At 42.4% G+C, this 26,833-nt stretch overlaps 1 long non-coding RNA gene across 4 annotated transcripts in view; it reads right to left on the bottom strand.

The window, feature by feature from the left end:
* Window positions 1–171: 171 nt before the first annotated feature.
* The window catches only part of LOC107180139, a 38,042-nt gene continuing 11,380 nt past the window's right edge, over window positions 172–26,833 (bottom strand). The window contains exons 4-7 of one of the 4 annotated variants that reach the window (XR_006207759.1): window positions 9,184–9,257; window positions 6,791–6,902; window positions 2,177–2,331; window positions 172–1,499 (exon numbers count right to left, since the gene is read on the bottom strand). This is a non-coding gene — a long non-coding RNA (uncharacterized LOC107180139). Of the gene's footprint in view, window positions 2,332–5,163; window positions 5,462–6,790; window positions 6,903–9,183; window positions 9,258–26,833 lie in introns of those variants that run through there. The other 3 variants (XR_006207760.1, XR_006207758.1, XR_006207761.1) reach the window with 3 other exon arrangements.

Below are 26,833 nucleotides of genomic sequence, written 5' to 3'. Positions count from 1 at the left end.
ATCTCACAGTTCGTGAGTTCGAGCCCTGCGTTAGGCTCTTTGCTGACCGCTCGGAGCCTGGAGCCTGCTTCGGATTCTGTGTCTCCCTCTCTCTCTCTCTCTCAAAAATAAATAAACATTAAAAGCAGGTCAGAGGGGTTAAAGCAAATTAGAGATAGGAGTCAGGAAAGTGAGCTAATTCAAGAGCAGGGCAGGGCAGTGGGGAGGGACTGGGACCTAGGTGACCTAATTCCAGGAGCAGCACTGTTGACTCTCTGGCCTCCAGGCCACTTCCGGCCTCACGTGTGAGGCTGTCAGAGCCTCCCTCAGTTACACTGCGCTTTGAAGGAGGAGTAGCAGAGTTCAGATGACGAGCCCCAGCCTTCGAGCTTTCTCTACCTCAGTACTCCGTTCCTACATCCCTGAGGACAGAGAAGGTGGAGCGCTTCTGCCTTCTCTTACCAGCTCCTTTCACCAAAGCAGGTCTTTTCTTCTTTGCTCCTTGTGAGACTTCTCAAAGCCTTTAGCAAGCTTTATTTTTTTTTATTTTTTTATTTTTTGCATTATGAAGCTCTAACAGGGGATGCTGTATGCAGCATTTCCAAAAATGATCTGGCCACAGAGCACTCTTTCATTAGGTAATATATTTTAATTGTAATTAAGTTTTAATTACACAAGTACTCTGTGGGTGTTTTCTCCTTGTAAAGAACATCCAGTCTACCCTGCTGGAGGGAAAGGCCACATGGAAAAAGAGGCCCTGGAGGATGAGACACCACATGGTGAGAGAAATCAAGTAGAAAAGGTCCAAGGCATAGCAGCCTTGAGGGTGGGGCCATCTTGACCATCCAGCCCAGTCCCGCTGAATGCAGTTGCACGAGAGGGCCAGATGGTTCTGTGTGGAAGAACCCTGTGGGAAGTCTTGACCCAGAGATTCATGAGAAATAATTGATTTTTGTTTTAAGCCACTAAGCTTCAGTGTGGTTCCTTATGCAGCAATAGATAACAGATACATTCTCTCATCCCATCCCCAATGTCAATCTCCCCCTTCCCCAAGGAAACATTATCTTGAAATTTGTCTTTATCATTACTTGGTTTTAAAAAAAATAGTTCTATCAAGTATTGTTTTGCAATATAATATATGATTTGTAGCTGTTTTTTAGCATTATAAATATAGATTCATGCTACATGTATTTTGGGGAGAATAGAATTGTGGAATACTCACCCAATGAAATACTGTCACACTAGTGAAAATGAATATTGCCACACACAATACCACGGGTGGATGAAAAGCTTAGAGTCATAGTGTTGTATTGAAAACAGCAAGTTGCAAAAGACTGTAATACAGATCATTCATCTTTTCGTATCATTATTGGCCATTTCTTCTTCTTTGATTTTCTGGTTCATTTCTTTTATCCATTTTTCTTTTGGGTTGTTTGTCTTTTTCTTATTGATTTGTTGGAATTCTTTATTCATTTTTAGAAGTGTCCCACTGAAGGTAGAGTACGAGGAATTACTTGAATCTGGAGAAACATTTCCAAGAATAGAGTTTAAAATTACCAAATCATACCAACCAACAAAAAGCACCCTGGAAGGTATTGAAAAAAATTGGACAAAATTAATAACAAATTACGAGGCTCTTCAACTTCTGGGCTAAAAATTCCAAGGATCAAAGACCCAAAAGAGTTTTGGGCTCTATTGCCAGATAAGAGGCTATTTATATACATCCACACTGCACAGAGGTTCTATTTCATATTTTCTTCGCTACCAATAGGAAATGCATCATTTAACTTGAGATATGGCCCCCCTTTTAAACATTTCTTAGGATAGACCAATGAATTACTGTTCTCCCAGCAGCGAATTTATATTGCACTAAGAAAAAATAGACTCCTTTAACCCCTGAAGAGTCACATTTCTTTCATTTAGGTCACTTGATAGGGCCATTATAGACTCCGATAAGACATGTGGGACTCTGTTTAATATCAGGCAATTTTCTTGTGCCTCTTCATTTATTAAAAGAATGTATCCATTAGCAGTCATTAGTACATTCTGTCAAGATGGAGGCTAAATTATCCTCGATGGCTTAAGAGAAAATGCTTTTTGAAGAAAAATAATGGCATTAATTGCTCAGTGGAATAGATACGGCTTTCTTTGTCATAACCTCTCCCTCCTCCCCCCAGTGCAATTGGACACTGCTTACCTCTGTGAAAGATCCAGGCCATTTTCTCCTTACCCTATGAGTCAGCTCCTTGCTCCAGCCTGTGGCCTCTCCAGTGGCAGGCCACTATCCACAGGGAATACACAGAGCTCCTCGGCCCATCACAGTGAGGAAACTTGACCGATTCCTCTTGCTCCCTAATTCATCCAAGGGTGGAAGAGGAAGGAGATGCCTCACTTAGCAAACAATCTCATTTGAAGGGACTCAGTTTTAGCAACAGGAAGCAAACCACATTAGAGAAATAATTGCCCTCCTATAGCTCCAAACTGAAACCCATCTCCTTTTTGACATTTCATTTGGAACATATGCTCTCTGGAATGTGTGGTTGGAGGAAGGAGGTTGTAGGAGTGTATGTTTGTGTGTGGTATGTTTTCATAATTAAAAACAAATTTCCTATGTACCTTTTTTATTAAAAATCTTAAGGTTTGATTAGTGAAAAGCTCCCATCTCCTAATATGGGTATATCTCCAGGTTCTGTCTTTCTCTTACTCCCTCCCTCTCAGATTATGTCAGTTCTCACAGGCATTAGTAATTACATCTGTTTTAGTTAAGATATGTTCAGGGGAAAGTAATAAAATACCAACTAACAGTAACATAAGTAACAAAGACATTTAATAAACTTGTGTGTAACAAGAAGTCTGGAGGTAGGCAATTCCAGACTTGGTTCAGCAGATCAACAAGGACACCAGTGACTGACCAAAGGTTCTTACTCTCTTTCCGCTTTGTCACCATCACTGTGACATATGTGTCAGCCATATCTCTCAACACGTCAAGCCACATCTCTCCAACAATCCCATTCTCTCCTGACAGGGTCGCAAGCAGGAAGGAAAGAAATGAAAGCCAAACGGCCTTCTCCTCACGGAGGTCTGTTTTATCAGGAAGAAAATCCTTCCAGAAGTCCCTTGGCCATTGGCCAGAATTGGATCACATGTTCACCCCTTGACCAACCAAAGGGAAATAAGTTATCATGTTTGGACCTTGGCCAGTCATGATTTATCCTCCCTGTCTGAGCCATTGCAACCCAAACACAGGTGGGATTCTACTCAGAAGAAAAGAGGAATTGAGGAGGCAACAGCTCCCAGATCTTATTTCCAGCCCTGACCAGCTCTAGTTACATCTTTCCAACTGCCTAATGGGCAGCACTACCTCTTGTCCTACTACCATCCCAAACTCAGTCATTTGGGGAACAGATTCCTTTTTCTTATCTCCTAATACTGCCTCTCTTTTCTGCGTTTCCTGACATTTCCAGTGGTAATTTCATCCACCCATTATGGAGGCTTTGAAACTTAGGATTACTTTTGATGTCCTCTCTGTCTGGACTTCCTTACCCAGTTGGTCCCCAAGAGAAGTCAATTCTCTGTCTTCCTAACATCTTCTACTCTGGTTCATCGTTCCCACTCTTTTTGCCACTCCCGCCGTCATGCTGTTCCAGTGGCACATGGGCCCCTTCATGTCATCTGAAATAGGCCCCAGCCTCAGAGTCACGCACTCTGCAACCACACTCACCTTCTTAAAGCCTGCAGTCCTCATTCCTCCCACATCTAGAAACATACACCCATGGGAAAAAACTTTTTAGTTTGGGTTTTAAGATATTCTACATTACATTTGAAAACGCTTCCCCATTATTCTCTGCTCCAGTCATACTGGTCAGTTCACTGTTCCCTGAAATATGCTTCATGCACCCATTTGTCCACACCATTCCCTTTAAAAAGAAACTTCAGGGTTAAATAACTAGACAAGTGTAACTAGACAAGTGTAACTCTGCAATGGCCATATTACTGGTGCTTTACAATGTGCCAAAATAATAGTTGCAAGGTAAATAATGACATAATATCCATAGTCAAATATTGGGGAAAGTTTTAAAAATATTTCATCCTAGTGTTGAGCTTCAGAGAGTTCAGAGCCCTTTTAAAAGATAAAGGTAGTAGCACTCTAGACCAGGACTGTAATAGATTCTTCAAAAGAGTAGCAATAGGATAGGGGCACCTGGGAGGGCAGGGGGGGGGTGGTGTTCAGTCGATTAAGCATGACTCTTGGTGTCAGTTCAGGTCATGATCTCACAGTTAGTGGGATTGAGCCCCAAGTCGGGGCACTGTTAGTGCAAACCCTGCTTGGGATTCTCTCTCTCTCTCCACCTCCCACCCCTCAAGATAAATAAACTTAAAAAAAAAAAGAGTAGAAGTAAATCTATACAGTATGATGTCATCTCTTGGTGGAAGGACCATTTATTCGTTCATTCATTGGTAATCAGGAGATTGCAATTTCATTGCCTGACAACTGCCAGGCAGAATTCTTGGCAGGAGAACTCTCTATATTTAGGAAAATATCTTGACAAATTGCTTGGGGGTAGAAAGTGAGGTTCAGACAGAATCTGACTACACTATTTTTATCAGGGTGCCATGCTCGTGTCTAGGTAAGTGAAGGACTTATCTTCTTAAGCATTTTTTCAGAAAGAAAAAACAAATCACTCGAAGAAAAACGGCAAGGTTATCAAGGCAGAACCTTGGGTCGAAAACCAGGATATACTCCGAACTGTTTTCTGTTCAAATATTTTATGAACAAAAAAGTAGGAGGCTTTGGGCTTGGCTGTTAAGATCAGGTGAAGGTAGGGTCTGGTATCAAGTTGCCCATAGGGCTTCTCTGAAGGAATTTGTCAAAGTACAGCTTTTTGTTAATATCTAGGGTTTATAAGCCTAGCAGGAACTCTGGCTCTGTCCCTTCAAAGCTTTGTCGAAACTCTATGAACTCATTTCTTCATTTGGAAGATAGAAGTGGGGGTGGGGGTAGGGGGGACACTATACTCCACCCAGGCCTGCTTTGTATTGTGTTTCCTATATGCATCCACACATTTATGTTAAACTGACTTCTCATTTTTTGATTCACATTTCTTTGGTAAAATTGTCTATATCAGTAGTGATGCCTTTGGCTAAAAGTAACAGAAACTCCATTTCAACTGGTTCATACCTTAAAGGGGATTTACTGACTCATGCAACTAAAAGAGTCCAGATGTACAATAGCCATCAAGTGTGGTTCCATCAGCCTCCAAACTGCCTCTCTATCATCTGTTTGGTCCCTCCCTCTTTTGTGGGTTCGCAGCATAGTCAGGCTGACGGCAAGGTGACCGTAGCATCTCCTGGCTTTGCAATCTGGCCATAACAATGTCCAAAGAAGAGGGACCACTCCGCTCAGTAACACAGCTGTTAAGAGTGAGACCTCTTAAACACTCTTTACCCTAGACAATAGATGTCACATGTGCACTGTAAAAAACTTGAAAAATAGAGACAAACAGATCGAAAATCATAACTCAGTCACTCAGAAAACCACTCCTTTAGCATTTTTCTTCTAACGAGTTTTTGCAATTGTTAAGATTCTAGAGTTTTAGCAATTTTGAATCCTTTTTATTTAATATTATGTCACAATCATTTTCCACATCATTATAAATCTCTTGAAAATAGTACTTTTAATGATGACACAGTGCTCAATTAATTTATGTTCTAAAATGGAAAAAAAAAAAAAAAAAGTGAGACCTCTTACCCTGAAACTCCTGCCAAACCTTCCATTGCATCATCTCATTGGCGAGAATTTGGTCAGATGCCCACCCCTGAACCAATCCCTTTGGCCTGAGGAATGTCACACACTAACTAAGGTCTGGATTCCTAGACTTTTTCTGCAGCAAGGAGGGAAGATTATTCAGACCAATCAAGCCCACACTGCAACTGGAGGTGGAGTCAACTTCCCTAAACCTCAGGGCTGCATGGACCCAAAAAAACTCCCTGAACAAATCAGGGGGCCGCCAGAAACAGGCAAAAGGAAATGGATGCTGGGTAAGCATCTTCAAAGTTCCTTCTGTACAAAATTATAGAATACCTATCTCATCTCATACCACTAAACAGGATACAGGCATGTCTGATAACCAGAGGCTGTAATGTTCACAGAGTTCAAGTCTGCCAGATCTTTATCTAACAAGGAAATGGGAAGCATGTAAACAGTGACCGCTCTGTGGGTAACCATCCACCAGCATACGTGAAGCCAATTGTTTCCACTCCATATGGGATACTAATCAGCTTAATTATGTGGGGGAAAAAAAAAAAAAAAACAACTCAAGAACCAAAACTGCTCCAACGTTTCACCAGAGTTGGGGGGAAAAAAAGGTGAAAAATATGCTTTCTTCAAACAGAACAGGAAAATGTTTGAAAGGAACGATCAAAAGTGAAATATTCTTTAATCGCTGGGGTTTTTTTCACTAGAGGAACATAAAAGATGTTGGAAAATATACTCTGTTCAGATAGAAAAATAGAGTGTTGGAAAAGATCAATCAGAGACTGAGCAGTTTTTAATTGTCAGTGATTAATATCCATTTTTATTCTGCTACCAAATTTACACTCAGCATTTACATAATATTTGCAAAATACTATGTTTATCGGTTTTGTGGGTGTGGCGAGAAGTCTGTCAATCCAACCCTGCTTTTGGTCTCAAATTGACTTAGAAGAACAGTCAATCCATTCTTCCAACAAAACATCTATTGAGGGCCTCTGACGTACCAGGCTGCCCCGTGCCTGCTGTATAGTCACGTGGTCAGCCAGCTGCCTTCCTTACCTTTCACAGAAAGAGGGTGCCTTGGAGGCCATCATCCAAGGCCCTTCTTTTGAGCACCCTGATCCTGCCTCTGATGCCAGCTCAGATGGGTCACCGACTTATTAAGCTCCCCCTACCAAGAAAGAACAATACAAAATGCGTTGTGCGAAGATAAAGAGAAATCATTAACATACCTCATATTCCTGGGACCTTCGCAACCTTTCTGGAGATAAAGCACCACCAGGAAAGAAAGAAGAGCCCATCTTCTTTCAAAGAGTTGGTGAACTGACACCGGAAGGGTAGGTAGTGCAGGAGTAAACTATGTCCAGGTTAATATTATATGTGTGCAGGGTGGGAAGGGAGACTGGCATGAATGGAGAACAGTGGGGATGAACCACTAAAGGCTAAACTGTGGAAGGCTTGGAAGTCAGAGATAGATTTAGACCCCATGGGCTAAGGAAAAGGGAAATGGTTTACATCTCAAAAGCAAGGCTGTGATCCAGTGCTTCCTCCCCCCACCCCCCCCCCAAAATCCTGCCTGTTGAAGCAGCCAATGTGGTACAGTAGAAAGAGTAAAGCCTTTGGTGTCCAGCTAACCTAGGGTAGAATCCTGGGTCAACCACTTGCCAGCCACGTGACCTTGGGAAAACTACTTATCCTCCCTGAGCCTCAGTTTTCTCATGTAAATAAAGAAATGAAGCCCATGTTCTAAAGTTGTGCTGTCTAGTGAGGTAGACATAAGCCCTGTGTAGCTATTGCACTTGAAATGCAGCTTGTCCAAATTCAGACGTGCTCTTAGTATGAAATGTACACCAGATTTGGAAAATTGAGTATGAAAAAGTAAAAAGAAAAATATCTCGTAATTCTTTATATTGATTATATGCTGAAGTGATAATGTCGGATATATTGGGTTAAATAAAATACATTATGGAAATTCATTTTATCTGTTTCTTTTTGCTTCTTGTAATGTAGCTATTGGAAACTTTAAAATTACATAGCTATAATGTTAGGCAAGGCAAGAAACAGTTCTTTTTTTCTGGTAGGAACTGGAAGTAGAATTTTGTTCCTTAATGTCTTTAAAATCAGTGAGCACAGTAATTTGTAAACATGGCTACAATTTCTATCAATGCCAGTTGGCCGTGTCCTCCTACTCAGACTCTGAGCTGAACTTGCTACTTGCTTTGCTGATGGGACTTGAGAAAACAGGGTGCGAGCAGAGGCTGTCAAAGTGCTTGTGCATCAGGGCTAACTCTCCTGTGTTCTTGGGAACCTCACAGCTAAATGAATAAACCCAAGCTAGCCTGCTGAATGACAAAAGATACATGGTCAAGTTTCCCCAATGCCCCAGCTGTCATGGAGCCAACCACCAGACATGTAAGTAAGGTCATTCTAGGTCATCCAGCCCCAACTGAGCTGATCTAGCTGACCCATAGAATCATGAGAAATCATAAATGTTTATTGTTTTAACATAAGTTTTGGGGCATCTTGTGCAGCAAAGGGTAGCTGGTAGAGTGTGGATGGGTCCATGACAGCCATGATATTGGTAGAATCTTCACCAGAGTCTGGGGAAGAATGGAGACTGAAAAATTCCAGTTAATCTGGTCTCTGAGGGGAGAACTTTCAACTGCGTTCATACACACATATACACTGACACACACACACACACACACACACACACACACACACACACACACAACTGAGAGGAGAATTAGAAATGTGGGTGTAAACAGATTAAAGATCTCACACAGGATTTTGCAACCTTTTGGGGCATAAAGATTTCTTTTTCTGAGGGCAAAACACTTGGACAGTTGTTTATTAATATCTATCTATTGACAGAGAACATATATAATGCCCAGAGAGCCCCTGCTGGTATTTACATGCATTTATGAAATTGAGATAAAAGAAGTCTTTCTAGATGGATCAATTAAAATATGGTGCCACCTGGGATGACTCAGCCCCAAAGTAGGACAAATGGCTCATGGAAAGGAATTGGGGTTCGTTTTCAACCCTTGTATGAGCCCCCTCATACAAGGCACTTGGGGCCAGGGGACAACCCATTTAACCATAGGGAAGCCCTGATGACCCAAAGACTCTATGGATTCAGTAAAGCCTTGAAATAAAACTGTGTTTGGCTCATAGGAACAGAATCTGGATGAATTTGAAAAATAGTCATTATTTTACAGAAAAGACAAAAAAAAAGCTTTGAGGTTTGAAATGGATTCAGACTCCTTGCCATAAACTTATACTTCCCCAAGGCTCTATAGTCCAGAGCTGGGTTCAGACAACTCAAGATTGTGTCTAATGGTCACAGTGGGGCAAGAGTGAGGGTGACATTGTCCATCTCTGGCCCGAACTCAGTTCACAGCTGCAGATCAAGTGTGAGTATTGGCAAAGGAAATACAGTGACAACTTACCACTTCGCCCCACATTGAAATCACGGGATATGATGCTAAATTAATCCTTTTACGTTTTGTTCACACGTATTTTTCTGTGAAAAAAAGATGCCTACAAGTGAATAATCTTAACATAAAATTCTGAGTTATTAATAGCACTCAGTTTGAGCCATGAGTTAATTTAGCCACTCAAGTGTCCCAGCGTAACCGAAATGTGCCATCTTAAAAACTGCTCCAGTGCATCAGGTTCCCCCAAAAGGGCACAGATTCCAAAGATGGGCATTGGAACATTATTCTATCGCTCCTCACATCCAACCAAACACTAAGTTCAATACAGAAATATGCCTTCGTATCCGTTGACTGTTCTCTTGAGACTGTGTGATCCTCTGCAACGATGTCTTGTGTTTGCATGAGGCATTCGCTTTTTTAGAGCCCATTCATGAAACCACAGAACATAAACCACAGAACTATTTTAGACAGTTAAAATAAGTTTTTCTTTTCACAGTGATCTTATGGGATGACAGGGGCAAGCATTGCACTTTTGCCTGCTTCAGAGATGGGGGGAAATTGCAGGACAGAGACGGTATTCCCAAAAGTATTAGCAGAACTAGTCAGTGCCCAGCTCTCCCCACTAACATGTAGCTGCTTTCTAAGGGGCAATAGGACATCCCAAGGACCATACTTTTCAACTCATTAGTTAACCCAAGCCAGTGGCATGCTGGCAAATGTATAACAACTGAATCTCCAAGTGACAAAGCCGTGATTTGCACAACTTGCCAATTTCCATGGTATAAAGACGCCTATTGCAGCTGATACCCAGCTACCGCGTGATATCAGCGAGTGCAGCTGGGGAGAGGTGCTCAGCAATACTCCATTATTTAATATTTCTGTACAATAGACCTCAGCAACCTCAAGAATGTGATAGTAGTAAAATGTAGTCAAATAATTAGTACATGATGAATTTTGAATATTTGTTACCTCCATTTTTAAATAGAATTTATTTAATTGTAAGTTCTTATAAGTTAATTTTTAATGATGGCCGTATCACCCAATTCCTGAAAATTTAACAATTGTCTCTCACTCGTCAGGAGGAGCTAACTTCGCATGCTCCCCGCCCCCCCCCCCCCAAGCCTTCCTTTCAAGTTATTTCAGTTTTAAAATAAAATACATATTACCCCTAGGGGGCACAGCCAGGGATACACTTAACTCAGTCCTCCCCAACTAACACACATATTTTGACACTTTTTAGGTTGCACAAGCGAACGCATAGCAATTTGTAGATGGCCTGGGCTAAAAGTCAAAGACAAGTGCTAGAAGCAGAGGTCTGAGGACCGTTGATAGGATTAAGGAATATGCACTGAGGAATGTTCATACAACCTTCCTGAAGACCAGAACAAAGAAAATCTGCCCTCCTGTTGCAGAAGAAGAGAGTACCTTTGGTCTGAATTATTCCGCTTTGGCTACTGACTGAACTAAACCAGATTATTACACAAGTTTCCATTTTCTTCTAGCTTGGCCTAAGGTTTATGTTTGGGACATAAAATATTAGCACTGGGAAAGATAGTAGTCAAGCCCGCCTCATCAGTTTACAGATGAGAAACCCAGAGGATGAGGGAATAGAGTAAGGCAAATAAGGTACTGGGGGTGCAAAATTTAAAGAGGCATGTATTCTCAGGGTCAAGTGCAGTAAGGATCCAGTGTCTCCTTAAATTTTGCACTCGAGGCACCTCACTCACTTCACCTTCTCCTGGTCCTGAAACAAATGCCCAAAGAGGTCCAGTTTTCTCTGCTAGCTGGAACTAATACAGGTCCTTTAACCTCTGCTCTGGAATCTTCCCCCCTCCAGTAGGCTACCCCTAGCTCTGGCCAACCTTTGGAGGGAAGACCTTCAAAACCACGCAGGAAGTTTTGTGCCCAGCTAGAATATCAGTTCTGGCTCTCAATCGAGGTGGCATAATAGAATATCCCCAGGGAGCCTTAACTGTTTCTGATTCCCGGGTGCCACTCAGATTTTAATTTCAGACTTGTTCTGAGATGGGCCCTGCATCATATTTATTTGTTTTTTTTAAATTTTTTTAACATTTATTCATTTTTGAGAGAGAGAGAGAGACAGAGACAGAGACAGACAGACAGACAGAGCATTGGTGGGGGAGGAGCAGAGAGAGAGGGAGACACAGAATCCAAAGCAGGCTCCAGGTTCCGAGCTGTCAGCACAGAGCCCGACGTGGGGCTTGAACTCACAAACCATGAGATCATGACCTGAGCTGAAGTCAGATGATTAACTGACTGAGCCACCCAGGTGCCCCTGTTTATTTGTTTTTAAAGCTCCTCTGTGATTATTATATGCAGCCAAGGTTGAGAACCATTGCATAATAAAAACAATAATAATAATAACTGTCCAAATAAAAACCCAGATTAGTTAAGAAAGGGCAGGTTTTGCTTAAGCCGTGGTGTGGAACATCATTGTTTGTGTCCTTTCCCATTGTTATTGTTAATTCAGTACATTATCTGCATCCATAAAGAACTACCTTGTTTAAGAAAAAATGAAAATCAAACAAGCAGGTAGCACCTTGGCCTGCATTAAGACTGCACTGATTCCGTCCCACAGTGCAAGACCTCACCCACCACAAGGCAATCATAGTATTCCAACGGGTGGACTTTTGCACTCTCAGTGGGAAAAATGCAAAGCAATATATATACAAGGGTGGGGCACCTGGGTGGCTCAGTTGGTTAAGCGTCTGACTTCCACTCAGGTCATGATCTCACTACTCGTGAGTTCAAGCCCCACATCGCGCTCTGTGCTAACAGCTTGGAGCCTGGAGCCTGCTTCAGGTTCTGTGTCTCCTTCTCTCTCTGCCCCTTCCTGCTCACGCTCTGTCTCTCTCTGTCTCTCAAAAATAAATGTAAAAAAAAAATATTTAATAAATGAACATTTAAAAAATTAAAAAATATATATAAACAAGGGAAAATAGAACCATTTGACCAAACAATGACTTTGCTAATTTACAAATCACTCCTCTTATTGATTGAGACACAGAGGATCCTCCAAAAGGAAGAGTGATTTTACCATTTTCATCAGTGTTTGTCAGAGATTTGAGAGCAAGAATTCTGCATTTATTCAAAAATATTCTAGACTATAGGCTTTTTAGTAACACGGGTATACCCAGAAATCCCTATTTCACTCAAGAAAAAGTAAACTCTATGAATCAATTTGTGGTGGTGGTTCCCTGATTGCATACATTAGTCAAAACTCATAGAACTGTACACACTAAAAGTGGTCAATCTCACTGTAAGTAAATAGCATCTCAATTTTTAAAAATTAAACATAGGGAGGGGCGCCTGGGTGGGTCAGTCAACTCTTGACTTAGACTCGGCCCCACGTGGTTCATGAAGTCCAGCCCCACAACGGGCTCTACGCTGACAGTGCGAAGCTTGTTTGGGATTCTCTCTCTCTCCTTCTCTCTCTGCCCCTCCTGTGTGTTCAATCTCTCTCTCTCTCTCTCTCTCTCTCTATCAAAATGGATGAATAAACTTAAAAAATAAAATAAAATTGCTCTTCTGAAGGCATTGTTTGTATTGCAGGCCAGCATCTCTGAGACTAAAGACCCACTCAGTTGCCTGTGTAATCCTGGGTATCCCGTTTAAGCCCAAGTTATTCATCTTTGAGAACTAACAAAATCAGGTATTAGAAATCATGGTATCACTGAGTAGAATAAATTGTCTGTGAATTTAAATGCAACAATAGTAGAAAGTTTGCCATATGTCAGGCACTGTAATGAAATGATCAAACTTTTCTTTTCAACAGGGCCACTCTGGCTTCTATGTTGAGAAGTGATAGAGGTGAAGGGAGGAAGGGGTGTGAACAAAGTGGAAGCAGGGAGGCCCATTAGAAGGGTATTGAAACATTCAGGTGAGAGATAGTGATGGTTTGGTCCGCAGTGAAGGTCGTGAAAGTGGTGGGACAAGGTTGCCGTTTGGATATTTTGAAGACAGAATCCATCATCTTTGCCGATAGATTGGATTTGAGGTGTTAGAGAAGAAGAGGCAAGAATGTCCTATAGATTTGAGCTCCTGAATAGCTAGAAGGATGGAGTTGCCATTTCCTGGGATGGGAAGATAAAAGAGAAGGAAATTGCAAAGGACAGAAGGTCAGGTGTTCGGCATGTTAAGAGTGAGATATCTACTAGCTGTCCAGTAGGGTTGTCAAATGGGCAAGTGGAGAAATGAGTCTGGAGTTCAGAGGAAGGGTCAGCACTGCAGGTGGGTAAGCTACAGCCATGAGGCTGGAAAACTTACCATTGGATGAGGGAGGTAAGAAAGAGAAGAGGCCCAAGGACTGGGATCTGGGACACTGCAACATCAGAAGGTTGTGGAGGTAAAGAGCAGCCAGCAAGGGACCGAGCAGGAGCAGCTAACAAGGTAAGAAGAGGGTGATATCCTGGAAGATGAGGGAAGACAGTGTATCTGTAGGGGGGAAGATCTACTGCATCAAAAAGATCTCGGAGGTCAAACTTTTAGTGAGGCAACCTGAAGGCTGAGTGGCCGGTAGCCCTCCCTGGATCTCAGTCCAAGAGGCCACCCTTCCTTCCTCACTGTCAGCTTGCCCATTTCTATCTCTGTCACGTGAGTTATTACTCTCCCCTGTAGTCAGCTCCATTCTCTATCTTGAGCTCTCCTCTTGGTCATTTCACTATTTCCGGTGCCCTGTGTATGCTCAATAAATGGTTATTGACTAAACAAAAGATGAATGAGTGAGAAAATGGTCAGGGATGGGGACGGGACTGGAGAGAGGTTTATATGCCTCCCATCCCCAATATCTAAGGAAAATGAGTTGTCTTCAAGTGCCACAAGAGTCAGGGTTCAGTTGGAGCCTCTTCTCTTGGCTCACATGCACTGTTATATTTTCAGGAATTCTGATAGCTGGCTATTAAAAACAGCCATAATTAAAAACTACATTATGCAAACTTATACCCAAATAAATACATTAAATGCAAAGGTAATAAAATCTCCACTTCCCAATTATTTCACTACATTTCACTATTCTCTGTGCTCTTGAGTTTACCACTTCTATAGTATCGGAATGGTGGAAACACTATAAAATGCGGTGCTATTGGATTCTTCTTCCCAACATCGCATTCGGTAGTATCATGTTGGTAGCTTGAAACAGAAACAGTCTACAGTGACAGTGTTTCCACCACAGACACAAGCGCTTTCTACAAATCAGGGACCCCTCCCCCCAGTCTGTTGTTAAACCTTTGCCATCTTACCATTGGCAATGTTCTTTTATTATTATTTTTTTATTTGAGAGAGAGAGAGAGAGAGAATCTTAAAAAAAAAATTTTTTTTAAATGTTCGTTCATCTTTGAGAGAGAGAGAGACAGAGCATGAGCAGGGGAGGGGCGGAGAGAGAGGGAGACACAGAATCCAAAACAGGCTCCAGGCTCCGAGCTGACAGCACAGAGTCCAACACGGGGCTCGAACCCGGGAACGGCATGACCGGAGCGGAAGTCGAACACTCAACCGACTGAGCCACCCAGGTAAATATATATATTTTTAGATGTTTATTTATTTATTTTGGGAGGGGAGGGGCAGAGAGGAAAAGAGAGAAAGAATCCCAAACAGGCCCCATGCCCAGCACAGAGCCCGATTTGTGGCTTGATCTCACGACTCTGAGATCATGACCTGAGCAGAAATCAAGAGTTGGATGCTTAACCAACTGAGCCACCCAGGCGCCCCAGCCCCTGGTTATTCTATATTTCCTATAACAACCTCCAGTAGGCGACCTTTCTTCAACGGGGGAAAAAAAGATCACTGAATTCTCTGAGAAAGCAACATTTTCTTCTTTTAATTTCTATCTTTTACTTGTGTGGATTGCAGGTGGACAAAACAACCAGTGGATTCACTGAATTCTTTTTCTCCCACCAGTGGTTTGATGGTTTGCAGACAGCTAGTGTTTAGCGCCATCAATCAAAGACGTTTGAACATCACCACTGATGACTTCTCTCCCAACCACCACCCTGCAGCCTCTTCTGCTGGATTCTTATGAGAGAAAGTTTAGATTTATAAAAATCACTCATTATTATTTAACTGGGTCGGCAGCTGAGCTGGTTATGAAACATGTGTCTGGATCGGAAATGTGGGTATAAACTGCCAGACTTTAGGGAATTAAAAAAAAAAACATATATGGTGAATGTGGAGGAGAGCAAGATTATTCCCTTTGAATGCTAAGATTCCAGCCTGATTCCTCTCCAGGTCTCTCTCCAGCTCCCGGATGATGCAATTCATCTCCCCACTGGAGTGCATTATGCTCTCTTTAAAGACCCAGAGCTAATGGAATGCTGAGAAAATCAATCCTTTCTTATTATGCAGGCCTGCTGTTTGGTAAATGGAAAGCAAATCCTTTCTTCTTCTAAGTAGGAAAAAAAAAACCAAACAAACTTGAGAGACACCTTGATTATATCCTCTGCATGTCCTGAATGAGAGTCTACACACAATATCTGTGCTTAACATACATCGAATTCAAGAAGGCCAGGTGCATATCCACTCACAATTCAATGGAGAGACGGCACACACACACCCTCTCTATCTCTCTTTCTTTCTCTCTCTCCTCTGAAGAGGGCATATATCATAATGCAATACTTAGGAGGAGATGTATTAAATTGACATCTCACATCCATAGTAATTTTTTTACCATTTATTAAGCATTTACCATGTGCCAATTATCATGCTTTAAGCATACTTTTTTTTTAAATTTATTTATTTTGAGAAAGAGAGAACAAGTGGGGGAGGGACAGAGAGAGGATCACAAGCAGGTTCCATGCTGTCAGCAAGGAGCCCAATGCGGGGCTTGGGCCCATGAGCCGTGAGGTCATGACCTGAGCTGAAATCAAACGTCATAGCCAACAGGTGCCCCTAAACATTTCTTTTAAACAACAACCTCAGTAAGTATATTCTATTTTTAATCCCCATTTTACATTGAGCAAACTAGGTGAGATAAGTGGACTGAGGACACTGTTGGGAACACACTCTGGATTTAAGCCCAGTTCTGTCTGACTCTAAAACCAGGGCTACTAAACTTAGTTCCATGCTGATGATCATGCCTCACTTAGAACTAACAAAGTGAAAAGCTATGGGCAGTGTCAGATTTGATATAAGGATTCTGCTAAGAGTGAGAATACATTGCCTTGCAAAAAGATGAGCTCCCTGATACTGGAGGTATTCAAGAAAAAGTTGAAAGAACACTTCCTAGTGGAGGCTTCACCATTTGGTAGGCTTCTTGTTCTAAGAAGAATGGTTGGTCAAATCTATTTCCCTAAGTGGATTTTTCACCAGAGAAACAGAGAACATATTTTTGGTAAGAAAGTTGACTGTTCTAGGGGCACCTGGGTGGTGGCTCAGTCAGTCAAGCACCGACCTCGGCTCAGGTCGTGATCTTGCGGTTCATGAGTTCGAGCCCCACGTCGGGCTCTGTGCTGACAGCTCAGAGCCTGGAGCCTGCTTCGGATTCTGTGTCTCCCTCTCTCTCTGCCCTTCCCACACTCGCACTCTGTCTCTCAAAAATAAATAAACATTAAAAAAAAAAAAGAAAGAAAAAAAGTTGACTGTTCTACAAAACCAGACTAGAAATGATGGACAAAATGCAATGATTGGGCCATTGTGAGGAAGGACTTCTTTTTAGTCCATGCAGTGAACAAGGCTTCGCTGAGAATGATGACCTTCTCTCCATGAGGTTGTTTATGGAAAAGCTGGTGACCACACATAGAGTTTCTTTTGCCTCTACCCTTGTCTAGGGGACTTTATTTTCTCTCACTTGTAGTTTTGCCCCATTTTCCTAACCGATCCGTCCTCCAATCTCTCCACAACCTAGCCCATCCTCACACTGATCTGAGTTATCACCACCACCACCCAAGGCAGTCTTACTTTTCGCTCTCTTGCTTAAAGACTTGTTAGCTCACATTGGCAGACTGAGTTCCCAGGGAAGCAGGACGAGACAGAGACCAGCAGGTCCGATGTTTACTCAGCAGAGCTCTTGACATGAACACCTGTGGCCAGGAGGAAAGGAGGCAGGACTGGGCACATGGAGAAGTCATCACAGCAGAGCTGCAACTAATCCCAAGGGGGACTTTCGATACTGGGACGGCCCTTCAGAGTTCTCCTGAAGTGGGGTAAGATGGGCAGCCTCTTTCTACTCCTATGTAGACCAGTCATCAGATGTAGGCTGCTCCAGGAAGCTGCGCGAGTTCAGGCAAGGCGGCTGCCTTCAGGAAAGAGTGCAAGAGAACTGAGACACAGGGCCATCTGCTAGCAGCACTCCATGAAGCTTAAGCCCACCGGTCCTGAAAGGGGATCTGGGCAACACAGCACAGTATATGCCAGTGGAACACACTCAACTCTTTGACCTGACCTGCCAGGCCCTTTGCAATCTAGCCCCCGCTACCTGCCCAGCCCCATCTTTCTCCATTCCCTATTGCTGAACACAGATCCATTCGGCTTCTCAGGGGATTCTTCAATGTGCTGCCACTTTCATGATTTGTACATACGACTCGCTCTTTCTAGGATGCCCTTACCTGCTGTATTAGCTTCCTATGGCTGCTGTAACAAATTACCACAAACCATGTGCCTTAAAACAACACACATTTATTTCCTCACAGTCCTGGAGGTCCAAAGTCCAAACTTCAGTTCACCCAAGTCGAAATGCAGGTGTCAGCAGAGCCATGCTCCCTGAAAGCTCTGGGGAAGAATCCAACTGTCTTTTCCAGCCTCTAGAACTACATTCTTCGCATTCCTTGGCTCCAAGTTCCTTCCTTCGTCTTCAAAGCCAGCAGCAAAGTACGTATCTTGCTTCATTGTCACCTTCACTTCTGCTGCTGTTACACCTACCTTTGTCGCCCTCTTATAAGGGTATTTGTGATTGCATTTGGGGGTCCACCGGGATAATATCGGACAATCTCTCCCACCTCGAGATACTTAATCACACCTGCAGGTCTCTTCTGTCATATAAAGGTAATGTTCGCAGACTCCAGGAAAAAGGACCTGGTTATCTTTGGGGGCCATTATTCCGCCTACCACACCTGCCTTGACCCACCTCCCTCTCTTTCAAGTCCCAGATCAAGTGTCACCTCTTCTGTGAAACTTACACTGACATTCTCAGGTAGCTTGAATTGGCACCGCATTGTCATCCCTCAGCACTCAGCCTATGTCTTTATTCAATCAGTTATGCTCTCATGCGTACTTCAGTCATGAAACGATGAATTCATTCATTCGTTGAGCACTTCCTATGTGCCAGGCACCGTTATGAATTCTTGGGATTTGAACAGTGAACAAATGGGACAAAAGGCCCTGCCACTGTCTAGCTTCTATTCCAATGAAGGTGGACAGACAACTTAAAGTTAACATAAATAGTGTGTTAGGAAAAAACAAGTAGGCAAAAAAAAAAAAAAAAAAAAAAAAAGCAAGAGCATGAGCATGAGCGACAGCCAGGTATAGGAGAATAGGAATGTAGCGGAGGAAGATGGAAATAGTTGCAATTTAAAATAGGTGGCCAAGGAAGGCCTCAAGGAAATGGTGACATTTGAGTAAAGCCTCGAAGGAGATCTGGATGGATATCTGGCAGAAGAGTTTTCTCTAGGTAGAGGGAAGCACGAGCACCAAGGTTCTGAGGCTAGTGTATGGCTTACCTGTTTGGGGAGTAGAGAAGAGTTTCTAGAGCATTTTGTGCAGAGGGGTAATGTGATCTGTCTTTTAACAGGATCCCTTTCCTGGGGCTGCCACATATAGCCCTATGGGTTGTACATTCCACAGCACAGTCTAGTGGGTTCCGTTTACATTTTTAGTCCATGTACATAGACTATATGTGTAACAAAGAAACTATAATGGCTACTGGCTGAGAGAAAATGAAGGAGATGCCAGGGTGGAAGCAAGAAGACCAATGAAAAGGCCTTTATAATAATTCAGGCAATCTATCTACTGCTAGGCATCTCCAATGCCTAGAACAGTACCTGGAACATGGTAAGCAGACAAGAATAAAATGACTATCACATTTTGTATCATAGTGTAAGCTAGATTTGAGGACTCACTGGTTACTTCTTGGATTCATACTCTTGAATGAAGGGGTAGACCAGATGATTTTTCAAATCTAAAATTCTGTCAACCCAACTGCCATCTAGGCTTCGCCATTAGGATGTTCCACTATCATCTCCAATTCTACACGTTTAACCTGTATTTCTTTCTTTCTACCCTCCCCACCTGAAAGAAGTTCCTCCTGGCTTTCCTCATCTGTTGATGGAGGCATCATTTTCCCACCTAGATTTGAAATCTGTTATTTTAACCAACTGTATCCAGGTCCAAGTCCTGGGACACCTCTTCTTTCAATTTCACTGCCCATAACCCAATCCTGCCCTCACCACGTCTCCCCAGGAGCCAAGAGCCCACGGTGGCATCTCATTCTCTATCCGCCACCAAGTTTCTGCATTTGCGTCTTGCCATCCCTCCCCACCCCTCAGATGCTCTCCTGTCCTTTGCTGTACCTCCAGGACTTCCATCCAAGCTCAAGCCCTTTACGGTCCTTTGTCAGTCCCTATTGGCCCCATCCCTCTATGATCCCATTCTCCTCAAAATTTCTCTGCCCTTTGTGGCCTGGCATTTGGTAATATCTAGAGAGGAGGTGATGGGTAGGGGAAAGAATGCAAGCTTTGGAGGCAGTCAGGTGGGAATAAAATCCCAGCTCAGCCATCTCCTAGTGTGGGGTCTTGGGAATTCATTCACATTCTCTGGGCCATAGTTTCTTCATATTAAAACTTTTTAAAAAAATTAAAACTTTAAAAAGTCTACTTTGTAGACCTGTGTGAGCATCCAAAGATAACGTTTACAAAGCATCTTGTACACATTAGGCGCTTGGTAAATACTGATTCCTTCTTCCCTGCCTGCTGTCCCTTGCCCGCAGCTCCAGTGCTTGTGTTTGGCATTTTGATTCCTTTCCCTACCACCTTATTGAATTCAGTTAAATTCTTATTTATAAGTATATGTTAATAACACATTTATTTCAGCCCGGGTTAGAACACCAGATTTTGGAAAACCCTTTCTCAGCAATTACCTACTTTAGATATGTATCAAAATCACCTTACAATTGTCACTGTCAATTTTTTCAACTTATTTGGATATTCTCAAAAGCGCTCTACAATAGAAGAGAATAGTGTAATGAACCTCTGTGTACCTGTTACCCAGCTCCAATAATTGTCAATTCTTAGCCAGTCTTGTTTCATCTATTACTCTAAATTTTTATTTCCGAAGCATTTTTCCCCAGAGTATTTTACAGCAAATCTCAGACATCATATTGTTCTACATATAAATAATTCAGTAGGTATCTCTACTATGTAAAGACTAGTCTCAGTTTGCTAGACCTGCCATAACAAAATACCATAGATTCAGTGACTTAAACAACAGAAATTTATTTTCTAACAGTTCTGGAATCTATAAGTCCAAGATCAAGGCATCAGCAGGTTTGGTTTTTCCTGAGGCCTCTCTTCTTGGCTTACAGATGGCCACCTTCTCTCTGTAACCCCACATGGCCTTTTCTCTGTGCCCATGCACTCATGGTATCTCTTCCTCTTCTTATAAGGACACCAGGCCTACTGCATTAGAGCTCCACCCTTATGATCTCATTTAATCTTAATTATTTCTTTAAAGGCCCTGTCTCCAAATATATCCCTTTGGGGGGTAGGGCTTCAACATTTAAATTTTGGGGGAACACAATTCAGTCCATAATAGGACTTCTCAAAAACATGATTGTAACATCATTATTACACCTAAAAAATAATAATAATTGCTTAATATTATCTAATATCCTGTCCTTGCTTAAACTTTCCTAGTTGCCCCAAAAACATCTTAATTTTTTTTAAGTTTTTTTTTTTTTTTTTTTTTTTTTTATTTGAGAGAGAGAGAGTGAGACAGAGCATGAGTGCAGGAGGGGCAGAGAGAGAGGGAGACACAGAATCCAAAGCCGGCTCCAAGCCCTGGGCTATCAGCACAGAGCCCGACGTGGGGCTTGAACTCACGGACTGCAAGATCATGACCTGAGCCGAAGTCAGATGCTTAACCAACTGAGCCACCCAGGTGAGCTGCCCCAAAAACATTTTTAAATTGTTTAAATTAAGATTCAAAAGGGAGCATATTGTTTTAGAAATACAGATTCCCAGGTCTTTACCCTGGAGTTGTGATTTAGCTTCCACCCAGCTGCCTCTTCAGGAGGCAGCCTCTGTGGAGTCATGGTAATTTTTGACTGTAATGTTACCCCAATGGAAGTTTGGCCATAAATGTTTTAATCAAAATTATGCCAACATTGATAGATTTCTATCAAGAAAGTAATTTCTACAATAAGTGTTTTGTTTGTTTGTTTTTGAAAGAGAGAGAGAATGACCAAGCAGGGGAGGGGCAGAGCGAGTTGGGGAAAGAGAATCTTAAGCAGGCTCCATGCCCAGCTTGGAGATCAATTTGGGACTTGATCTCACAACCGCAAGATCATGACCTGAGCCAAAATCAAGGGTCTGAGGCTTAGACAGAGCCCCCCAGGTGCCCCTAGAATAAGTGTTTTCTTTACTGAAGTATAGTTGGCATACAGTATCATATTCGTTTCACATGTACGACATAGTGATTGACAATTAGATACATTATGCAGTGCTCACCATAGTAAGTGTAGTTATCATCGGTCACCATACAATGTTATTACAATATTATTGACTATATTCCCTATGCTATACTTTTCATTCTTGTGACTTATTTATTTTATAAATGTGTGCCTCTTAATCTCCTTAATCTCCTCAACCTACTCTCCAACCTCTTCCTTTGCTGGCAACTACCAGTTTGGTCTCTCTATTTATGATTCTGTTTCTGATTTTTTGTTTGTTCATTTGTTTTGTTTTTTAAATTCCACATATAAGTGTAACCATATGGTATTTGTCTTTCTCTGTCTCACTTATTTCACTCAACATAATATCCTCTAGGTTCATCCAGGTTGTCACAAAGGGCAAGATTTCTTTTCTTTTTTTTATGTCTGAGTAATATTCCATTGTATATATGTATACGTGACATCTTTATTCATTCATAGGGCTTGTTTCCCTATCTTGGCTATTGTAAATAATGCTGCAATAAACATAGGGGTGCATGTGTCTTTCTGAATTAGTTTTTTTGTTTTCTTCAGGTGAATATTGAGAAGTAAAATTACAGGATCATATGGTATTTCTATTTTTAATTTTTTGAGGGACCTCACATTGTTTTCCATAGTGGCTGCACCAATTTATGTTCCCATCAACTGTGCATGAAGATTCCCAGAACAAATGTCATTAAGTACTAAAATTCATTGATTCCCTAAGCACAATTCGTTTCCAGTTTTACCACTTTTATTATAGTTTATGGGAATTATTTTCATCAGCATTAATTCTTTTTCTGTTTAAATGTTACAATGAAATCTGATTCAGGTTTTCATCCATGTCAAATTTTCCCAATTGTAACATCTGCCTTTCATTTTGTGGCCATTATTTCTACTAAATCCAATTTTTCCCCAGTCAGATTTGGGTGTCTACATTTTGGTCAAGGTTGGATTCTTCAGGCCATTTTTTCCCCAGTATGTAGTTTTAGCTGTTGTTACTCTTATTTTGTGGTGGTTATTTCCATCAGGAATATTCATTATTACTTGGTAATAGGCTGAGAGCTTAGATTTATTTCTTTACTTATCCATGAAAAAATGCTATGTATCTAAGACATAGCAAGGGAGATAAAGTGTAGGAGTCAGAAAATGACAAAAAGAGACACACACAGGGGAGACAGATTGAGACAGAAGCTGCAGCTATCTTGAGATACTGTTTGCTAAGCTCTCTGAGGGGTCTGAATGTCCTGAGGGTCAAAATGGCGAGATTAAAACAATATGGAGACCGCAGTATGGTTGTTGAGCATGGGCTAGGCAAATAATTCCAGGACTTTAAATCCTAGGAAGTTAAACACACAGTGTTACTCACCCCGCCTCCTCCCCCTTTTATGGCTCTTTTTATTTCCTTCTTATCCTTGCCTTGGGACTGAATTTTAGCCCTCTGCTCTTCTTGAACTTCAGACTGACCACAGCCTGCCCCAAACCTCTGTTCCTTCCCTTCTATTGTTCATAAAGCACCTTTATCAGTGGTGACCTCCCACATGGTTTTATCAATGTCTAGCACAGTGCCCTACATGCAGTGAGTGTCCAATAATTACTTGTTACTGGTTTATCTTAAAGTATCACCCTTCTGATTTAAACTCCCATAAGCTAGGCCACTGTTAACAAAATCCAAACACATCTAACTCGACCTACCACTTCCTGGGGCTTAAGTGGGTGGATGGAGCCAGATTCGGCAATTCTGAACTGTTGGGGGGCCTCTCAATCTGTCTGCAGAATTGAAGCTTGAAAAGTTTTATTTTTTGCCGACGTTCCCTAGCAAATGCCTGCTGCACACCCACACACTTAGCCAGCAAGAAGAGAAGAGCTGTTGCAAGAATTGTTCCCTCTGGGACCAATCACCACAGGAGCAGCCCTCCCTGAAGATTCGTCCAGCGGGGGGCCTCCAGTCCCTCTAGTCCAGCCCCCCAGCTGCCATCTGCAGAAGCTCAGAAGGAGGAGGTGTTGAGGGGAGGTGCAGAGAAGGGCTACAAATGGCAGCTCCTGGAGGGAGAGTGAGGCCCTGGCGGAGTGACCTTGTGGAGGCCAGGAGGAGGGACACAGAAACCAAGCCAACAGAGAGACAAGTAGATAAGGAGAAGACTACAGGGCTAGGTTTTTGCAGATGTCTTAAATGGCTTGGAATGGCGGCACCCATAACGTAAACTGTGTGATTACAGCGTTAAAACCTGAGGATTAGCAAAAGAAAACAGAAGTAACAAGAGAGATCTGCTGGCATTTAAGGGAATAGGAGAAACAAGACTGAGACGGGCTAGACTTGATGTTTCTCAGACTCGGCTGCAGGTTGAGATCGCCTAGGGAGATTTAAAAAGACTGAGGCGTGGGTCCCACCCCAAGAGACTTAGTTAATTGGTTTGGGGTGGGTTCTGGGCATCCAGATTTTGTAAACGCTCCCCAAGGGGTTCTAAAGTACAGCCAGCTGAGATCAACTGAGCTACACTGAAGACCGAAAAGGAAATACAATCTGCTGTGTCTTCTGTGGCCCCGCAATGCAAGAGAGAAGGACCTTGGGCCGGACCCCCTTTGGTGTCTGTGGCCAGCTGTGTGTCTCAGTGGAGACAGCTGAGCATGTGCATCTCCAAGTCTTGGTTCTGGTTTGGGCTTGACCACCACCGTGGCTGGTGTGACCTTGGACAATGGGAGTCCTGGTCAGAGAAGACCTGAGCTCACCCTGTGCTGGGCTGGTCACTTCTCCCTGCCTGCACTTCCCTCACATAATCTCCAGCTCTGAAACATTTCAAGTCTCTACTTTCATTAAAATAGCCCAGTCACTTCTAGTTCAACAGATTTTTTTTTCATGAATTATTCAAACTTGGGAGTTGAATGTTGAAAATAACATGTTCGAGTTGTCCTCATTAGGAAGCTTTTAGCTGCGGATCTCCTGTCTTCCACTATATTTACAAAGCCCGGTATCCGCAGTTTTGGGGATGAACGCAGTCAATCACTTACAAAGTCTCTAGAGAATTCCACATGGAAATAAAGTAAGTAATAAAGCCCACACAATAAACAGAAATGGTGCAACAAAGGGAGCAATAAGGAGCAGCCGTGGGCACCCACAGCCTTCAGTAAGCCTCTCGGCCTCTCTGGGCTTCTGTTTCACTTATGTTCATGAATGTCTACTTCATGCCTACCTTGTAGAAGGGGAATGAAACAGATGACAGTTGCCCTTGAAGGATCCCTAATCTGGGGGATTGTGGCAGACTCATAAATAGCCAATGATAAGGGAATATGAATGAGAGGCAGAATGTGGTACAGGCTTTTAACATCTGACTTTCTCCTTGACTTTTAACCATGAAGCAGTAAATCAGAGGAAGCAGAAGGTGGGACTGAGCGATGACACCCCTCAGAGGGGCCCAGAGCCTCTGCCTGTGGGACACCATAAAATCATCACAGACGTTGCCACGTTCCAGACAACACAGGGCTTCATTGCAATTGCGTCTTTAGGTGGGATTGCTAAAGCGTGGAAATGAAAACCTAGTAGTCTGTATAATTTGTAATAAACTTATAAATATATTGTAACTCTAGAAGAAAGGTATTTCTAGAGAACAGAAGTGAGATAAAATTCATTTGCTTGGTTTTCAAGATCATTCTCCTTAAAGGGGCGCGTGGCTCAGTCGGTTAAGTGTCCGACTTCGGCTCAGGTCACGATCACACACAGTCTGTGAGTTCGAGCCCCGTGTCGGGCTCTGTGCTGACAGTTCAGAGCCTGGAGCCTGCTTCTGATTCTATGTCTCCCTCTCTCTCCTCTCCTCCCCTACTCGCGCTCTCTGGCTCTCAAAAATGAATAAATGTTAAAAAAAATTTTTTTAAAAAAGATCATTCTCCTTATTATTACTTCATGATTAAATAAATCCCACCCAGGACGGTGGAGAAAGTTATATCTGGTGACTGTGTTCATGCATATCTCTGCAAGAATCAGCAGACAGTAGTATCTGGAATTTTCACAGTGTATGTCAAGGAGGTGAGGAAATTAAAATGCTAAGACATTTATGATATCATTTTACTTTGCATTGGAAAAGATGGTTGTAAGCTGTCATAATGTAAACCAGTAATTCCTGACCTCTAGTGTGCATGGGAATCACATGTAAGCTCGGTTAAAACACTGCTGGTCCCACCCCCAGGATTTTTGATTCAGTAAGCCTGGGCCCGAGCTGGAGTATTCGCATTTCTAACAATTTCCCAGCTGCTGCTGCTGCTGCTGCTGCTGCTGCTGCTTCTCCTGCTGCTGCTGCTGCTGATTAGGGACCACACTTTGGAAACTGCTAATAAGGGTATATAATTTCACTATACAAAATGCTGTGCAAAGCAGGAAAAAAAAATGCATTTGAGGACTCTCAGTGCTGTGCTTCTGCTCTACTGTGTGATCTCTCTTGTCTATTCATGTTCTGACTTAGCTCTCATAACCTATAACACTGATCTGTGGTTGATCAGCAGTAGAGAAACGTGTGTCTTCTTGGCCACCATCATCTTAAAGTATTATTGGCATATAAGTGCTATTGTAAAATCTGAAATTTGGCTCGTCGGTGCAGATTATTTTTCCGCCAGTATCTTCACGAGTGAATGAGATGATTTTTAAGAACTTGCCCTGGGTTAGAATCCCATGATTTTATGAAGCAATGATTTTTAAGAAGCACTGTCCATTTGTTTTGGAAGGAGGAGCAACATCTGTTATATACATCCATTCAGCTACTTATGTGCTAGGCCTCATTTAATTCTCTTGTGGCCCTTTGAGCTGCTGGCCATCTTAGAGATAGAGACATAGAAGTTCACAGAGCTTAGGTAACTTGTCTGCATCCCTCAGCTAATGAGTGATGGAGCAGATTTTGAACTCTGGGCAGTCCTTGCTCTGTCCAGCACACTGTGGGCTTTTCTGCTGTGGAGGCAAAGTGAGAATGATGTCGGGGAAATGCTCCTTCCCACGGACTTCTGCTCCCAAACACCACTGCCACTAGGGTGTTTGTGCCCAAGAGG

Source organism: Panthera tigris, chromosome C2 (genome assembly GCF_018350195.1).
Source record: "Panthera tigris isolate Pti1 chromosome C2, P.tigris_Pti1_mat1.1, whole genome shotgun sequence".
Lineage (NCBI taxonomy): Eukaryota > Metazoa > Chordata > Mammalia > Carnivora > Felidae > Panthera > Panthera tigris.
This window is presented reverse-complemented; position numbering and strand designations above follow the sequence as displayed.